Source organism: Pinus tabuliformis, chromosome 4_2, assembly GCF_031772625.1.
Source record: "Pinus tabuliformis cultivar Carrire ecotype Pingquan chromosome 4_2, CPIR1, whole genome shotgun sequence".
Lineage (NCBI taxonomy): Eukaryota > Viridiplantae > Streptophyta > Pinopsida > Pinales > Pinaceae > Pinus > Pinus tabuliformis.
In genome coordinates, this window is record NC_142304.1 from 1,088,414,882 (window position 1) to 1,088,427,739 (window position 12,858).

At 39.3% G+C, this 12,858-nt stretch overlaps 1 pseudogene; it reads right to left on the reverse strand.

Annotated features, from left to right (window-relative positions):
* Nucleotides 1-5,487: 5,487 nt before the first annotated feature.
* LOC149173425 (serine/threonine-protein phosphatase 5 pseudogene) lies at nucleotides 5,488-7,091 on the reverse strand (annotated as a pseudogene).
* Nucleotides 7,092-12,858: the final 5,767 nt, after the last annotated feature.

The following is a 12,858-nucleotide window of genomic DNA, read 5'->3' on the forward strand; positions in this document are numbered from 1 at the left end:
CTAAGGGGGAAATAACCCTCCACCTTGGGTCCAAGGGTTTCTTCACAATGGTGTTCACAAACCTAGAGGACAAAGACAGAGTGTTCGAAGGAGGACCATACGTTTATGTTGTGACTGGCCTCTACATGCAACCATGGGTGATGAATTTCGTCTCGTAACGAGAAACATTCACATTAGTACTGATATGGATACGAATCTACTCCCTACCTTTAGATTACTGGCTGCCTGAATCCTTGAAAGCCATAGGCAATAAATTAGGTCATTTTTTAAAAATATCATAGGCAACTTTGCGAGGAAAATACACATCCTTTGCTCGCATATGTGTAGAAATGGACCTATCAGGAGCGCTTCTGGATGAAATCATTCTAGAAGTATATGATGAAGAATGGGTGTAGGCGGTGGACTATGAACATGTCACATTCAGATGCCGTAAATGTCATGAGCATGGGCACCTCATCAGAGATTGCTCTTTAAACAAACTAAAGGACAATATGAAAACCAACACAGGCAAAGACCTTGAAAGCTTTACCAAGATGGGAGGCAAAGGGAAAGGAGGAAAAAATTACCAAAGGAAAACTAAAGCGGATAAACACCCAAGTCATAACAGGTTCAAGATTTTAGAAGAAGGTGGGAACATGTGATGAACCAAGAATCGGAGGATAATCCTACAGAGAAGGAAAAAGATGCTAGCATGGAGGATGTACTTGAGAATAACAAACTAAAGGAAGATCTGCCAAGCATCATAGAACTTGGCAAGAACCATGAGATGACCCCAAGTGAAGTTGGAACAAAGGACCACAAACTACAGGAGATTCTTAACAAGGAGAATCTTGATCGAGAAAATTTCTTGGAGCAAGGAACCACCAAAGAGGTTGATTCTCTACCACAAGAGGAGTTTGATAGAGTACAATAGCTCTTCCTTTGTAGATCTCAAGCAAAGGGTTCTAGAGTTAAAAGAAACCATGACATCCAGGAAAATAGAGGGGTTAAAACGATGGAGTCAACATCAGGACACTCTTCTAAGAACCTAGGTAGGAAAAGAGGAAGGAAAAGACAGAATGAGTTGCTGACAGAGTGTGGGAAATTCATGATTAACTCAGGTAAGATTAAAGATCTTACTAGTTACTCATTTACAAATATTTCATAATGAAGCTCACGACCTAGAACATTAGGGGTCTAGGAAGTAAAAGGAAACAAAGAAATATTATCAATAGAATAAAAGAAGAAAAACTAGATATCATGTTTATCCAGGAAACAAAATGTTCAATAGATAAAATCAGAGAGATACATAGCAAATGGCTCATTAAGTATGAGTATCTAGAAGTTAAAGAAGACAACACGGCAGGAGGGATGCTCACACTCTGGAATCCCGAAAAACTTGGAATCCTAGATGCTGAAGCATCCAAGAACTACCTTTCAATGGTGATCGAACCTTTGGGCGATAAGGAAATATATATGATCACAAATGTCTATGGTCCTCAAAAACTTGAAGACAAACTCAGGCTTCTCATCTCAGTGGAGGAGTTGAGAGAGAGACATCATGTTATGCCCTAGATTTTGGGAGGGATTTTAATATGATCAAATCTCTTACAGAAAAAAGGCGGGACTAGAATACTAGGTGTTTCTAGGAAAATTAATGTCTTTTCGAACGAATAACCCTCTAGGTTTGGTAGCTAACCTAGAAATAACAGGTTAAAGCAATTCAATATCTTTCCTTTGAGTGACAGATAAGAAAGAGATTATGAAATACCAACCTGTAAATTTCGCTTGAATCCTCGCTTGATCTCCCTCTACTTTGGCCAAACTCATAACTCCTCCCCTTACTTAACACGCTTGGAGAGTACCTACACAGCTACAGAAACAAAGATCTGTCAAAGCATAATGATCCATCACAGCACAAACATCATAGAATCAGAAATATGATAAACAAATGAATGTATTTATAGTGAACACAATCAATTGGGGAAAAACTTGAAGAACTTTATTGATATCAAGGAGAATTACAACCCATAAGAAGTCTGATCCAGCACCATCCTCCTAGCTTCAAGCCTTCTTCACCTCATGAATCAACAAGAACACACCAACAATATCACAATGCTCTCACCTCAATACTGAAACTAGCAGCACTTCCTTACAACTTAGAATAATTCAGCCTTCTGATCTCTTAGATGGGAGATCCTTTTATAGATGATTGCAAGAGGGTAAGTCATCAATGGGGATGATGAATTCCATTCCATTTGTTGAAATTAGTTCCACAAGAGAGGGGAATTGGAGATGGCTTCCTAGTTCCATTTTTCATCCTTGGGCGAATTCAGAGAGGCAAGTGGCACAAGAGAAGTTTCTAGAAGATTCCATGAGCAACCAACTAACAAATTGTCCCAGAATTTTGTCCAACCTCGCCCATTGCACTTACTAAAGGGCCAAACTGCGATGTATCTCACTTAAACAGTGTAGCAGGTGAGATTCATCTCACCCTAACACAAGGCTTTCATATATGGTTCAGTTTAGGCACTTTCCGGATGATTTCTGAAATGGAATTTTTGGGGAATGAGGCATTCAAATGACTAATCTTCTTTAAGGTATAAAACAACTCTTGTAGGAGTTGATGAACCCTAATATCATCGACATACGAGTTTGGGGTTGATGTGCCCAAATATGTCTATAACAGTTGCCCCCTAAAGCATGAGGTCGTAAATGTTCATGTCGGGTGAAATGCTTTATCATGAGGATCAGAAGTTTCAAACTGGAAGGTGACCTGCATAAATTACAATACAATACATCATGATAATATAATTTTTCATGAATTAGCTGAGGGAGGCATTCCCATGCTTAGCTTTATAAATTTTCATTTCATGTACATAGATCAGATAGTCGTCTGCAGATACAGACTTGTGATTCTACAGATATAGAGTCATAATCCATGATTAGGATGACCATCTGTGTAGAGCCTTTGTACATTTGATGTTTTTGTATCCATGAATATGTCGCAGCTCGGATGGATGAAACTAGATCTGGAGTCTTCAAACTCGTTCAATCTTCGCTGGATGTACAAGTCAAACCATGTGAAGATATGTTCTGAGGTCGAACATGGAAAGACATCGCCTGATTACCAACCAATAATGTGAATTGTTAACGGACGCGAGAGGGATCATTGATAATGATAATGATTCTCAAGGTACTATAGTACATTTCACATGGTGTGAATACATGATCCGATGTCAAACACCACACAAAATATTTTAGTAGAAGGCCATTGATGTCAACCTGTCGCCAGAAGAGAGAAACTTGCCATTGATGTAAACAAACTTCAAAGCACTGGAAGGGTGTTTCTAAGTCAACTTCTTGGATAATGAGCTGATGTCAACAAGAAGTGACTCGTCGTAGGAGGGCCTTGATGTATCCCACATCTACGACACGAAACGAAGAAAATGATTTCTAGAGGTCAAAATGAACTAACGACACAAGGTCCAGGAATGGCGATCATGAAAAGTGAAAGTTGGAGATATTGCAGTGTATAAGACATTAACTAGATGACTTCTTAACTGGATGGTTTCTCAACTAGATGAATTCTCTTGAACATGTCGGTGACACTAAGATGATTTGGTAGCGTTAACCCCAAAAGATGGATGGTATGAAGTACCAATGGTATGATGACTAGTGAACGGGATAACCCAACCCAACTCAATCATGGAGATGAAGTGAAAGTGTCATGTTCAAGAGCGACTTGCTACCATAAATTCTTCAAGATTTTTCCCCTTTTTCCCCAGTCATTGCTGACCAGTACCTCTTTATTCTTGTCAAGCTTGAGGAGGATAACATATGCTTGTTCTATAATTCGCCCTTCGGGCAAACCCGTCACTATTTGATGTTTTAACAAGTCTAGTGATAGTGAAACTAGGTCTCGTCTAGATGGAAAAGTTTGTCGTTATTATTTTAATGAGTTTAACGACAAGAATAACTCGATCCTTTTCATGTTTAGAGAGTTTGAAAAGTGACGAAAAGAAAAGTCCATAAGTTCTTTTTCGTAAAGTAATCCCTCAGTTCCGAAAAAGGATAAAATGATACAAGAGGGATGTTGTTTCCAATCCTTTAACGAGCTAGAATGGACAAGCACTCGATGATCTCTTCATGTTTAGAGAGTTTGAAAAGAGCTTAAAGAGGACTCCATTTTGAGGAACGATTGGTGTCTAGGGTAGCAACTGGTTCCGGTGATGTTGGAACTTTCTCAAAACATGTTCATTTATGTGAAGAGGCTGGCTAATAAGACCACTCATTGCAACTGTTCCTCAAAAAAGGGTAAAACAACCAAGTGAAAGTGTATGATCGGCCAAAGAGATGGTGGTGATGGAATGAAACAACCAAAGCTCATATGACGAAAGAGGCTGATAAAATGGCAATCACAAAGGTTAAAATGGAAATGGGTTCATTTTTACATAAGCTTGAAGCATAGGGAACTATGCTTGGATTCAATTTCATGTTTACACAAGCTTGTAACGAAAAACTATGCTTGGATTCAGTTTCATTTTTACACAAGCTTAAAATGAAAAATTATGCTTGAATTGGTTTACATGCCCCCAGCATGATGAAAAGTAATGCAGAGAAACCACTACAAAACCCAGAATATTTACTCTTCTCATGCATATAAAAACATTTCTCCAAATCTCTAAAAAAAAAATTAAGATTTCAATCTGGCAATTTCACAACTATCACAACGGTTCAACATATGCGGAAGCTTGTCAAACATATGGTTCAAAAACCACAACCCAACAATCTCCTTTTCAAAGGTTTCAAATAGCATTAAAAACCCCTTATGAAAAGTCTCATAAAGACTTTAACCAACCATCAGTTTCATTGTTTAATTTCCAGGCTTTCATAATTTAAAACCCCCAATGCTTCTCATTTAGTCGTGCGCTCAATTCTCAAATAGGTTCATGCTAACGCTGCAACTCAGCATTTCCCCTGTGTTTGTACTTATCTCATTCTTATGTTTCTTACCTCAATTCCTTGACTGATGTCGCTCCATACACAGTTGTGAATGACCAGGTTCACAAATTTTCCAACACTGCAATTTAACACTCCTGCTCTGCGTTTGATGCAACACCGCTCCCTCTGCGTCCTTAACACATTAACCTTTAACTCTGTCCACAGACATCCTCACATATGTCATCATTCTTCTTTGTTTCGTAATATCCTCCTCCATTTTGCATGTTGAAAATTGAAAGAAAACTACACAGGAACTCTAAAAATTATACAAGTACAGGCCCAAGGTCATAGGCTGCAACAAGCGCTATAACAACACAACACTACTAGGCTTCTTTCAGCCTAATAAGGGCTGAAGCCCTGAATTATGTGGAAAAACCCAATACCCAATTCGCCTTTCACAGGATTAGAACATATCCTTCATATGGGTTTGAAATAATCATAAAAATTTGGGAACCCAACTCAAATTTTCAAGTCAAATTGGCTCAAATCGAAGCTTGCAAACCGCTAGTTCAGCAAAACCAAGTTAGCATCCCCTGAATTACGGACATAGGCTTTAACCATTAGTTTCGCTCTTACAGAGTATCCAATTGGTAGGCTAGCCAACCCATCCCATCCAACAATGCCAATGGACTGCAACAAGATTCAGTATATGTGATATAAAAACTATATCAATGATAAGATGGGAAGGTTTGAAATGAAGAAATCTCTTATTGATTTTTTTAATGGCATCGATTCAATCAAGCTCAAGACTAATTTTTCAAACACACAATATAAAATTCACACAGGAATTCTAAAACCAAAATTCTTCATCAATATAGTCAAATGTAATCAATTATAAAACTCTCTTGGTTCATGGCCAGATTTTCAAATCGATGGCCCTTTACAAATGCCTAGACGCTTACAAACTTTTTGGCTGTCAAAGCCTCACCTATCCTATCTCTATCCTATTCTACCTCTTCCTTTTTTTCCAAAAATAAGTTATACATCAATCATACCTAACTACTTCCCACACATGAAGAATTAGTTATTCAGTTATAACTCATCTTTATCATTATTTAACTAAACTAGACCACTTTTAACTACCTACCCTTATTGAAATTAACACAAATTTAACAACTAAGCCTTCCTCAAGTCTTGCATTTAGCCACAACATGTGACCACCCCGTCACATTGCTGGCCCGGTCTAGATGCTCCTACATCAGACTCACACGGTTGAAAACATTCATGATCTCCTGATCATGTGCTTTCAAAAAGGAAAGAAGAAAGATAAAAATTCCTCCTGGATCCCAGACTTTGTCCTGGAGTTATCTATATGCTCTGCTCCTCCGTTTAGGCTACATGTCAGCTGCTTCTTGCTTCATCTTCCTTCCCTGGTCACAATAGTTTGGAGCTAAAAACACCGTAATAATTTTGCCGTTGTGTTCAATTTCATCTTCCTCTTTAACTTCATGAGTCCTGACCACCTATGCAAGATTGTTTTCTTGCAGAAATCTTTTGGTCATATCTTCTCCAAAATACAAACCAACCTCTTGTTTGCTGAGTCCATGCCCTTTATGGAGTTGTGGATCGCTACAAAGTATTCCACACATCAAACCCTCTTCAGGGGGCTCGCGGAATCGAACAATTTCTTTGATATCTTCCAGTCTTATACCATCAACGCTAAAAGGACTTTGATGGACAACAAAAATCTTGTCATGGAGGATATGAGCCAAAGGCATGCAGCAAATCGCTTCAGCGAAAAGCTCAACCATACTTCCGTTGTACTTGGACTTGACTTCGCCCTCAAAACTATAAATCTGGTTCTTACTCCTGCTTCCATGATTTCCTCTTGGACACATATACTTGAATACAAATGGCACAAGTACGACTTCAACTAAAAATAAGCCTCGGTCAACAAAATCATCATTAAAAAGATAAGGTTTGTCCTCTGAAGGAAGCCTACTAACCTCAAAGATGTTAAAAAGGTCATAATACTGACCATGGATGTCATCACAAATAGTGAATTGCTTTCCATTCGGAGAAATCGCCTCCAGCAAATCCTTTACTTGCAATACTATTTGAAATGCACACCTTCTGCGTATACTTTCCTGATTCTTGAAGTCATCCATCTTTATAAATTCCAATGTTACATTTTCTCCTTCTACTCCATGCTGTCGCTCCACCTTTATTGAATGAAAATCAATGGGTTCAACAACTGAATGATTCACCAGATCATTCACTAAGATGGCCTCAATAAATCTAATGTTTTTTATTGTTGTTTCGGTCTCTTCAAGCTTTTGGGTGGTATCAGGACCATTTGGAAAAATTCTTTTAACTTGCTGAAAATATTTTAATATTTGATTGTTCACCTCTCCTGATGTTGCCAACCTTTTCCTTCTGGTCTATTGCAACTTCAATTTCTTTATGTTCTCAGTCTCTATTTCCAGTTGATCTTCTTGCTGGTCGTCTTCATTAATTCTCCCTTCCTGCTCTAGCTGGTTGTTGTTGTCCAGCTGCTTCTTCCTTTGTCTCGCACATCTATACTGTGTGTCTCTTTTCAACAGAGTTTCAACTTGTTGTTCTGGACTTTTTTCTTTTATCAACACTTCAGTGTGTTGATTTAACTCCAAATAGTTTTCAAGTTTTTCCTCTGCATCATCCATTCTAATAATGCTTCCTTGGCCTCCTGAAGTATCATGGACTACATTAACATCATTCCCACCAAATCCTACAGAAGTAAATTTAGATTTTTCATTCTGCATATCAACATCATTATTTACTTCTTTGATGGAATTACCAATTACATTTTCTACTCCATGTTTTGAATCCCCACCAATGTTATTTGTCTATGTAGACATACTGATATCATGTTCTATTGACCCTACAAAACTGACATTTATACCCTGCTTATCAGTCTTATGTTTGCTTTTTACATTTCTGTTATTTTTCTTCTTGCAGACTACAGAAGCACCATGATTACCACTGGCATCAATTGGAATGCTTAATGGCATACTTGTTTCAAACATAGAACTACCTGACATGTGGAGCCCATCATTTTCAGTAACCAACTCCATAGAATTTTCTTCTTGAAAACGAATTCTGGGGCAAACCCAAAATCCGGTTTCCCCAATAAAACTATCTTCAGGCCTGTGGGTTATGGGCCCATGCAGCCTATAGGATTCGCTTCTCAATCTCTTCTTCTTATCTTTACTGGTGCCACGCTTGCTATCAGCGCAATAGGGGTTTTCTTCCAAAACTACCACGCCGGATTCCTCAACAAAGTTGTCTCCTTTGCCAATCTTCAATCCCACCTTTGTGTGGCCTCTTGACCCTTTTTTTTCAGTCTTGGCCCCTCCATCATCTTCACTTTTAGTAGACTGTGGTGGCTCTTCGACCTTTTCTTCTTCCTTCATTTGACTGCTCAACTGAGTCAAATGTTTCTCAGCACCGACAACAATACCTGCATTCACCAATAAATTGTTAGTTTTAAAGAAATAGGACCTTTCGGTCTCTTTTGATGCTTCAGGCATCAATCTCCCATCATTTACTTTCTGGACTTCAATAGATCTTGCTTCGAATTGTTGGTTGCTTTCGTCTTCATCTTGCTGATTCACAGTTTCTTTAATGTCCCTACAGACACAACTTCCTTGCGGATTCTGATCTTCCATCTCACTGCCAAATAACTTCTGCTCGATTCCTCTGATTTCAACATCATATCTGTTAATTTCGTTTTCTGAACCTACAGTTACATCATTATTTGAAAATTTATGACATTCATTCAACTCCATAAATGTTAAAAATATTTCATCTCTATCATGCATAGTAACTGTAATTTCTCCTAGATCAGATTCTACAGGTTTTCCTCCTCCATCAGGTTCCTTTAGCCACTGTTCCAAAAACTCAATTTCCCTCTGAAATCTTTTTAACACTTCATCACTACCTTCACTCTGGCAATATTTCTGAGTTATCATGGTTTCAACATCATTACATCGAAAACTTTCGTCAGTAATTTCATTAAACAAATACATTTGTGTACCTCCTTGGAATTTTTCTTCGGCATTTCCACATTTCTCCTGTTCCATAATAGCTTCGAATTTATGTCTTATTCCAAACAAGAATTCATTTGTGATTTCTTCCTGTTGTGATAAATCATTACCTTCCTTTTCTGAAAGGAATTCCCTACCAGGCTTTACCTCAAACGTTTCATTTTCCTTTGTGACAGTTCCATCAGACTGCTCACCATATTTTGCACATCCTGCAAACATACATAAACTATGAGAAAATTTGCAAGATTGCATAGCCTCATCTGCTTCTCTCGCCAACACATCTTCAGATGCTTTTGAACTATCCCAATAGTTCATGAGATCCTCCTCTTTGGTCTCTTCACCCATACTTTCACCCTGTTCTGGGCCACAAATGGAAACATCCATTTTTAACTCAGCCTCTCTGAGTTCTCCACAACTCAACATTTGCTCAAGCTTCCTTAGATCTTCTACCAACTGTATGTTTATCAGCGTTCCTCTCTTTGAGTGTAGCTTCTGCCACTTCATCCTCTTTCTCATGGTCCAACCATTTCTCTGGTCTTTCATATTCTCCTGTAACAACTCCATCAATAACTCAAGATGCACTGCTATCTCAGCTTTCTCTTTCTCATACTCTTCATCAGTCAACTGTTGTCTTATGCCACTTACCTTGGCATCTTCTTTCTCCCTCTTTCTACTGTGGCCTCTTTCTGAACCTCTGCTCCCTCCTTTATGACTTTCAGTAGTCATCTTCTTCGCCATGAGTTTCTCACCCATGAGTTGCACCAAGCCTCTACAACAGCAAGCTCTCCTGCTGCCACTTACCTCACCAATCCTTCCCTCCGGATCTAGTCTTTTGGTAATCACCTGGTCCTCTACTGGAACCTTTTGAGCATTTCTCCACTGCTCCTTCAGGCTTCTCTCATCTGCAACTTTCAAGAACACACTTGTCCTTTTCATTCAACCTCTGTTGAATCTTCAGGTTCTGCCACATTCACTTAGAATCCTTTGTTGGACTCCTCTATCACTGCTCTACAGCTGTGATCTGCTTCTTCCCGCTGAGACTTTCTTCAATCTGCTTGCAACCTGAACTCTGCAAACAACTTTCAAACCAGAGTCAAATATCATCTGACAACTCACCTTCAAGATCCTGTTGATCTTGCTTCACTTCCTCAACTGCACTTGCATATCTGCGCTGCAATCTTCATCAGTTCCAAAATCTGATCTCAACACATGCAATTAATTTAACTAAAAACTTAAATCTCCACACAGAGCTATTCCAGCTCTAATACCACTTAATGCAGAGAAACCCCTGCAAAACCCAGAATCTTTACTCTTCTCATGCATATAAAAACGTTTCTCCAAATCTCTGAAAAAAATAAGATTTCAATTTGGCAATTTCACAACTATCACAACGGTTCAACATATGCGAAAGCTTGTCAAACATATGGTTCAAAAACCACAACCCAAAAATCTCCTTTTCAAAGGTCTCAAATAGCATTAAGAAGCCCTTATGAAAAGTCTCATAAAGACTTTAACCAACCATCAGTTTCATTGTTTAATTTCCAGGCTTTCATAATTTACAACCCCCAATGCTTCTCATTTAGTCGTGCGCTCAATTCTCAAACAGGTTCATGCTAACACTGCAACTCAGCATTTCCCCTGTGTTTGTACTTATCTCATTCTTATGGTTTCTTACCTCAATTCCCTGACTGATGTCGCTCCATACACAATTTTGAATGACCAGCTTCACAAATTTTCCAACGCTGCAATTTAAAACTCTGTTGGGGGGAAAAGTATCTAATGCAGAATGCCTCTATCCCACTCTGAAGGTGATAGTACTCCAGCAACAACTGAATGCAAAGCTATTCAAAGTTTCTTCTTTACGAGATGAGAGAGGGAAGAAAAGGATGATCTACTAACCGTTATCTTGCGCTAATAGTCGATCCAGTCTTCACTCCTTGCCGCTTGCTCCTAGCTCCTTATCCTTTCACCGGCCCAGCTACACACAGATCCTGTAAAAGCACAAGAAAAGAAAACTACAAGAAGCATACATCCATAATCGATTATAGGATTAGCATAAATCAAATATACAAGCATCTATTCATCATAAAGACACATGCATATAGAAGAACCTCAAATACTTTATTGATAATAGAAGTAAAGTTCTGAGAGAGTTACAACCACAATGGACCCAATCCAGCAACACCTCCCAGCTGAAAGAAATCTCCTCTTCACCTCCTTCAAGAAAAACACCCAATCGCTCTATACACAAACCAACAACACTTCCTTACTTGCACAAAATTCGAGCCTCCTTAGACCTCATGAGAGAGATCTATATATAGGTTTTTGGAGAAAGGATGAGTCATCTTGAGACTGGCCTGAAGCTGACTTGTGTCCTCTCCCACTTTAGTTAATCTTCAGTTCTTGAGTCCACTTGGAGAATCTTTCTTCCACTTGGAGATCAAGACCCTCTTACTCATCACTAGGCGAATTCCTTGACCCAAGTGTCAGTTTGGAAGCTTCCTGGGCAGTTGACACCTTGCAGAATGACTGTGCCACTTGGCCAATCTCGCCCAGCGCAGGTAGCCTTCATCAGTTTTGACCTTCAGCGCAGGTACAAGGAGGAGCAGTTGACATTCAGCGCAGATGCTCAGTGGAGCAGCTCACATGATCCAGAAATAGCCTGTTTTTGAGTGTTTTCAGGTGGAGAACTGATTTTCAGTGCTGTGGTTTGCAGACCTTGTTCCTCTAAGGGTAAGAACAACATGTTTAGGGACTTTGGATCCCTCAGATTATTGACATTTCATGCTCCATGCTGTTAGGCACAAAAATGTCTATAACAGTTGCCCCCTAAAGTATGAGGTCGTTTATCGGGTGAAATGCTTTATTAGGAGGATCCGAAGTTCATTCAATCGGCTGAGAGGTGCCCTGCAATAAAATACAATACAATACATTATTTTTCATTCTGCTTTCATGATCTAGCTGAGGCGGGCATTCCCATGCTCAGCTTTATAAATTCATTTTGGTACATATAACAGACGACCGTCTGATGATAGACTGATAATTCTCTGCTGAAATTATCATCCTTTGAGTAGGATGATCATCTGCTGCAATGATGTACATATCAAATGTCTTTATATCCTGAATATATATCGCAACCCGGATGGATGAAACTAGATCCGGGGTCTTCAATCTCGTTCGATCTTCACTCTAAGTACAAGTCGATCCATGTGAGAATTGCGTTGAAGTCGAACATGGAAAGACATCGCTTGATTACTGGTCAATAATGTAAACCGTTAACAAGCACGAGAGGAGTCACCAATAATGACAATGACCCTCAAGGTACTGCAGTACAATTCACGTGGTGTGAATAAAGGACTTGGCGTCGAACACCATGCAAAATCTTCTGGTCGAAGGTCATTGATGTATACCTGTCGTTGGAAGTGAGAAACTTGCCATTGAGGCATGCAAGCTTCAAAGTATTGGGGGGGGTGTTCCTAGATCAACTTCTTGGATAATGAGCTGAAGTCGACAAGAAGCGATCCGTCAAAGGAGGGCCTTAATGAATCCCACATCAGTGACACGGAACGGAGCTAATGACTTTAGTGGAGGTGAAAACAAACTGTGAGATATGATTCAGGGTGGCGATCATGGGTGGATGAAGAATAATGTATGGCAGTGGATGGGACACGGTTGACTCTTTCTGAACACATCTCTTGAACATATAACGACATTGATGTGATGGATCGGTAGCATTACCCCAAATACGGATGGTTTGGCGAGGACCATGGTGTTGAAACCGGTGAATGAAACAACCCAACCCGATGTGGTATGGAGGACAAAGTGTCATGTTCAAGAGCGACTTGCTACC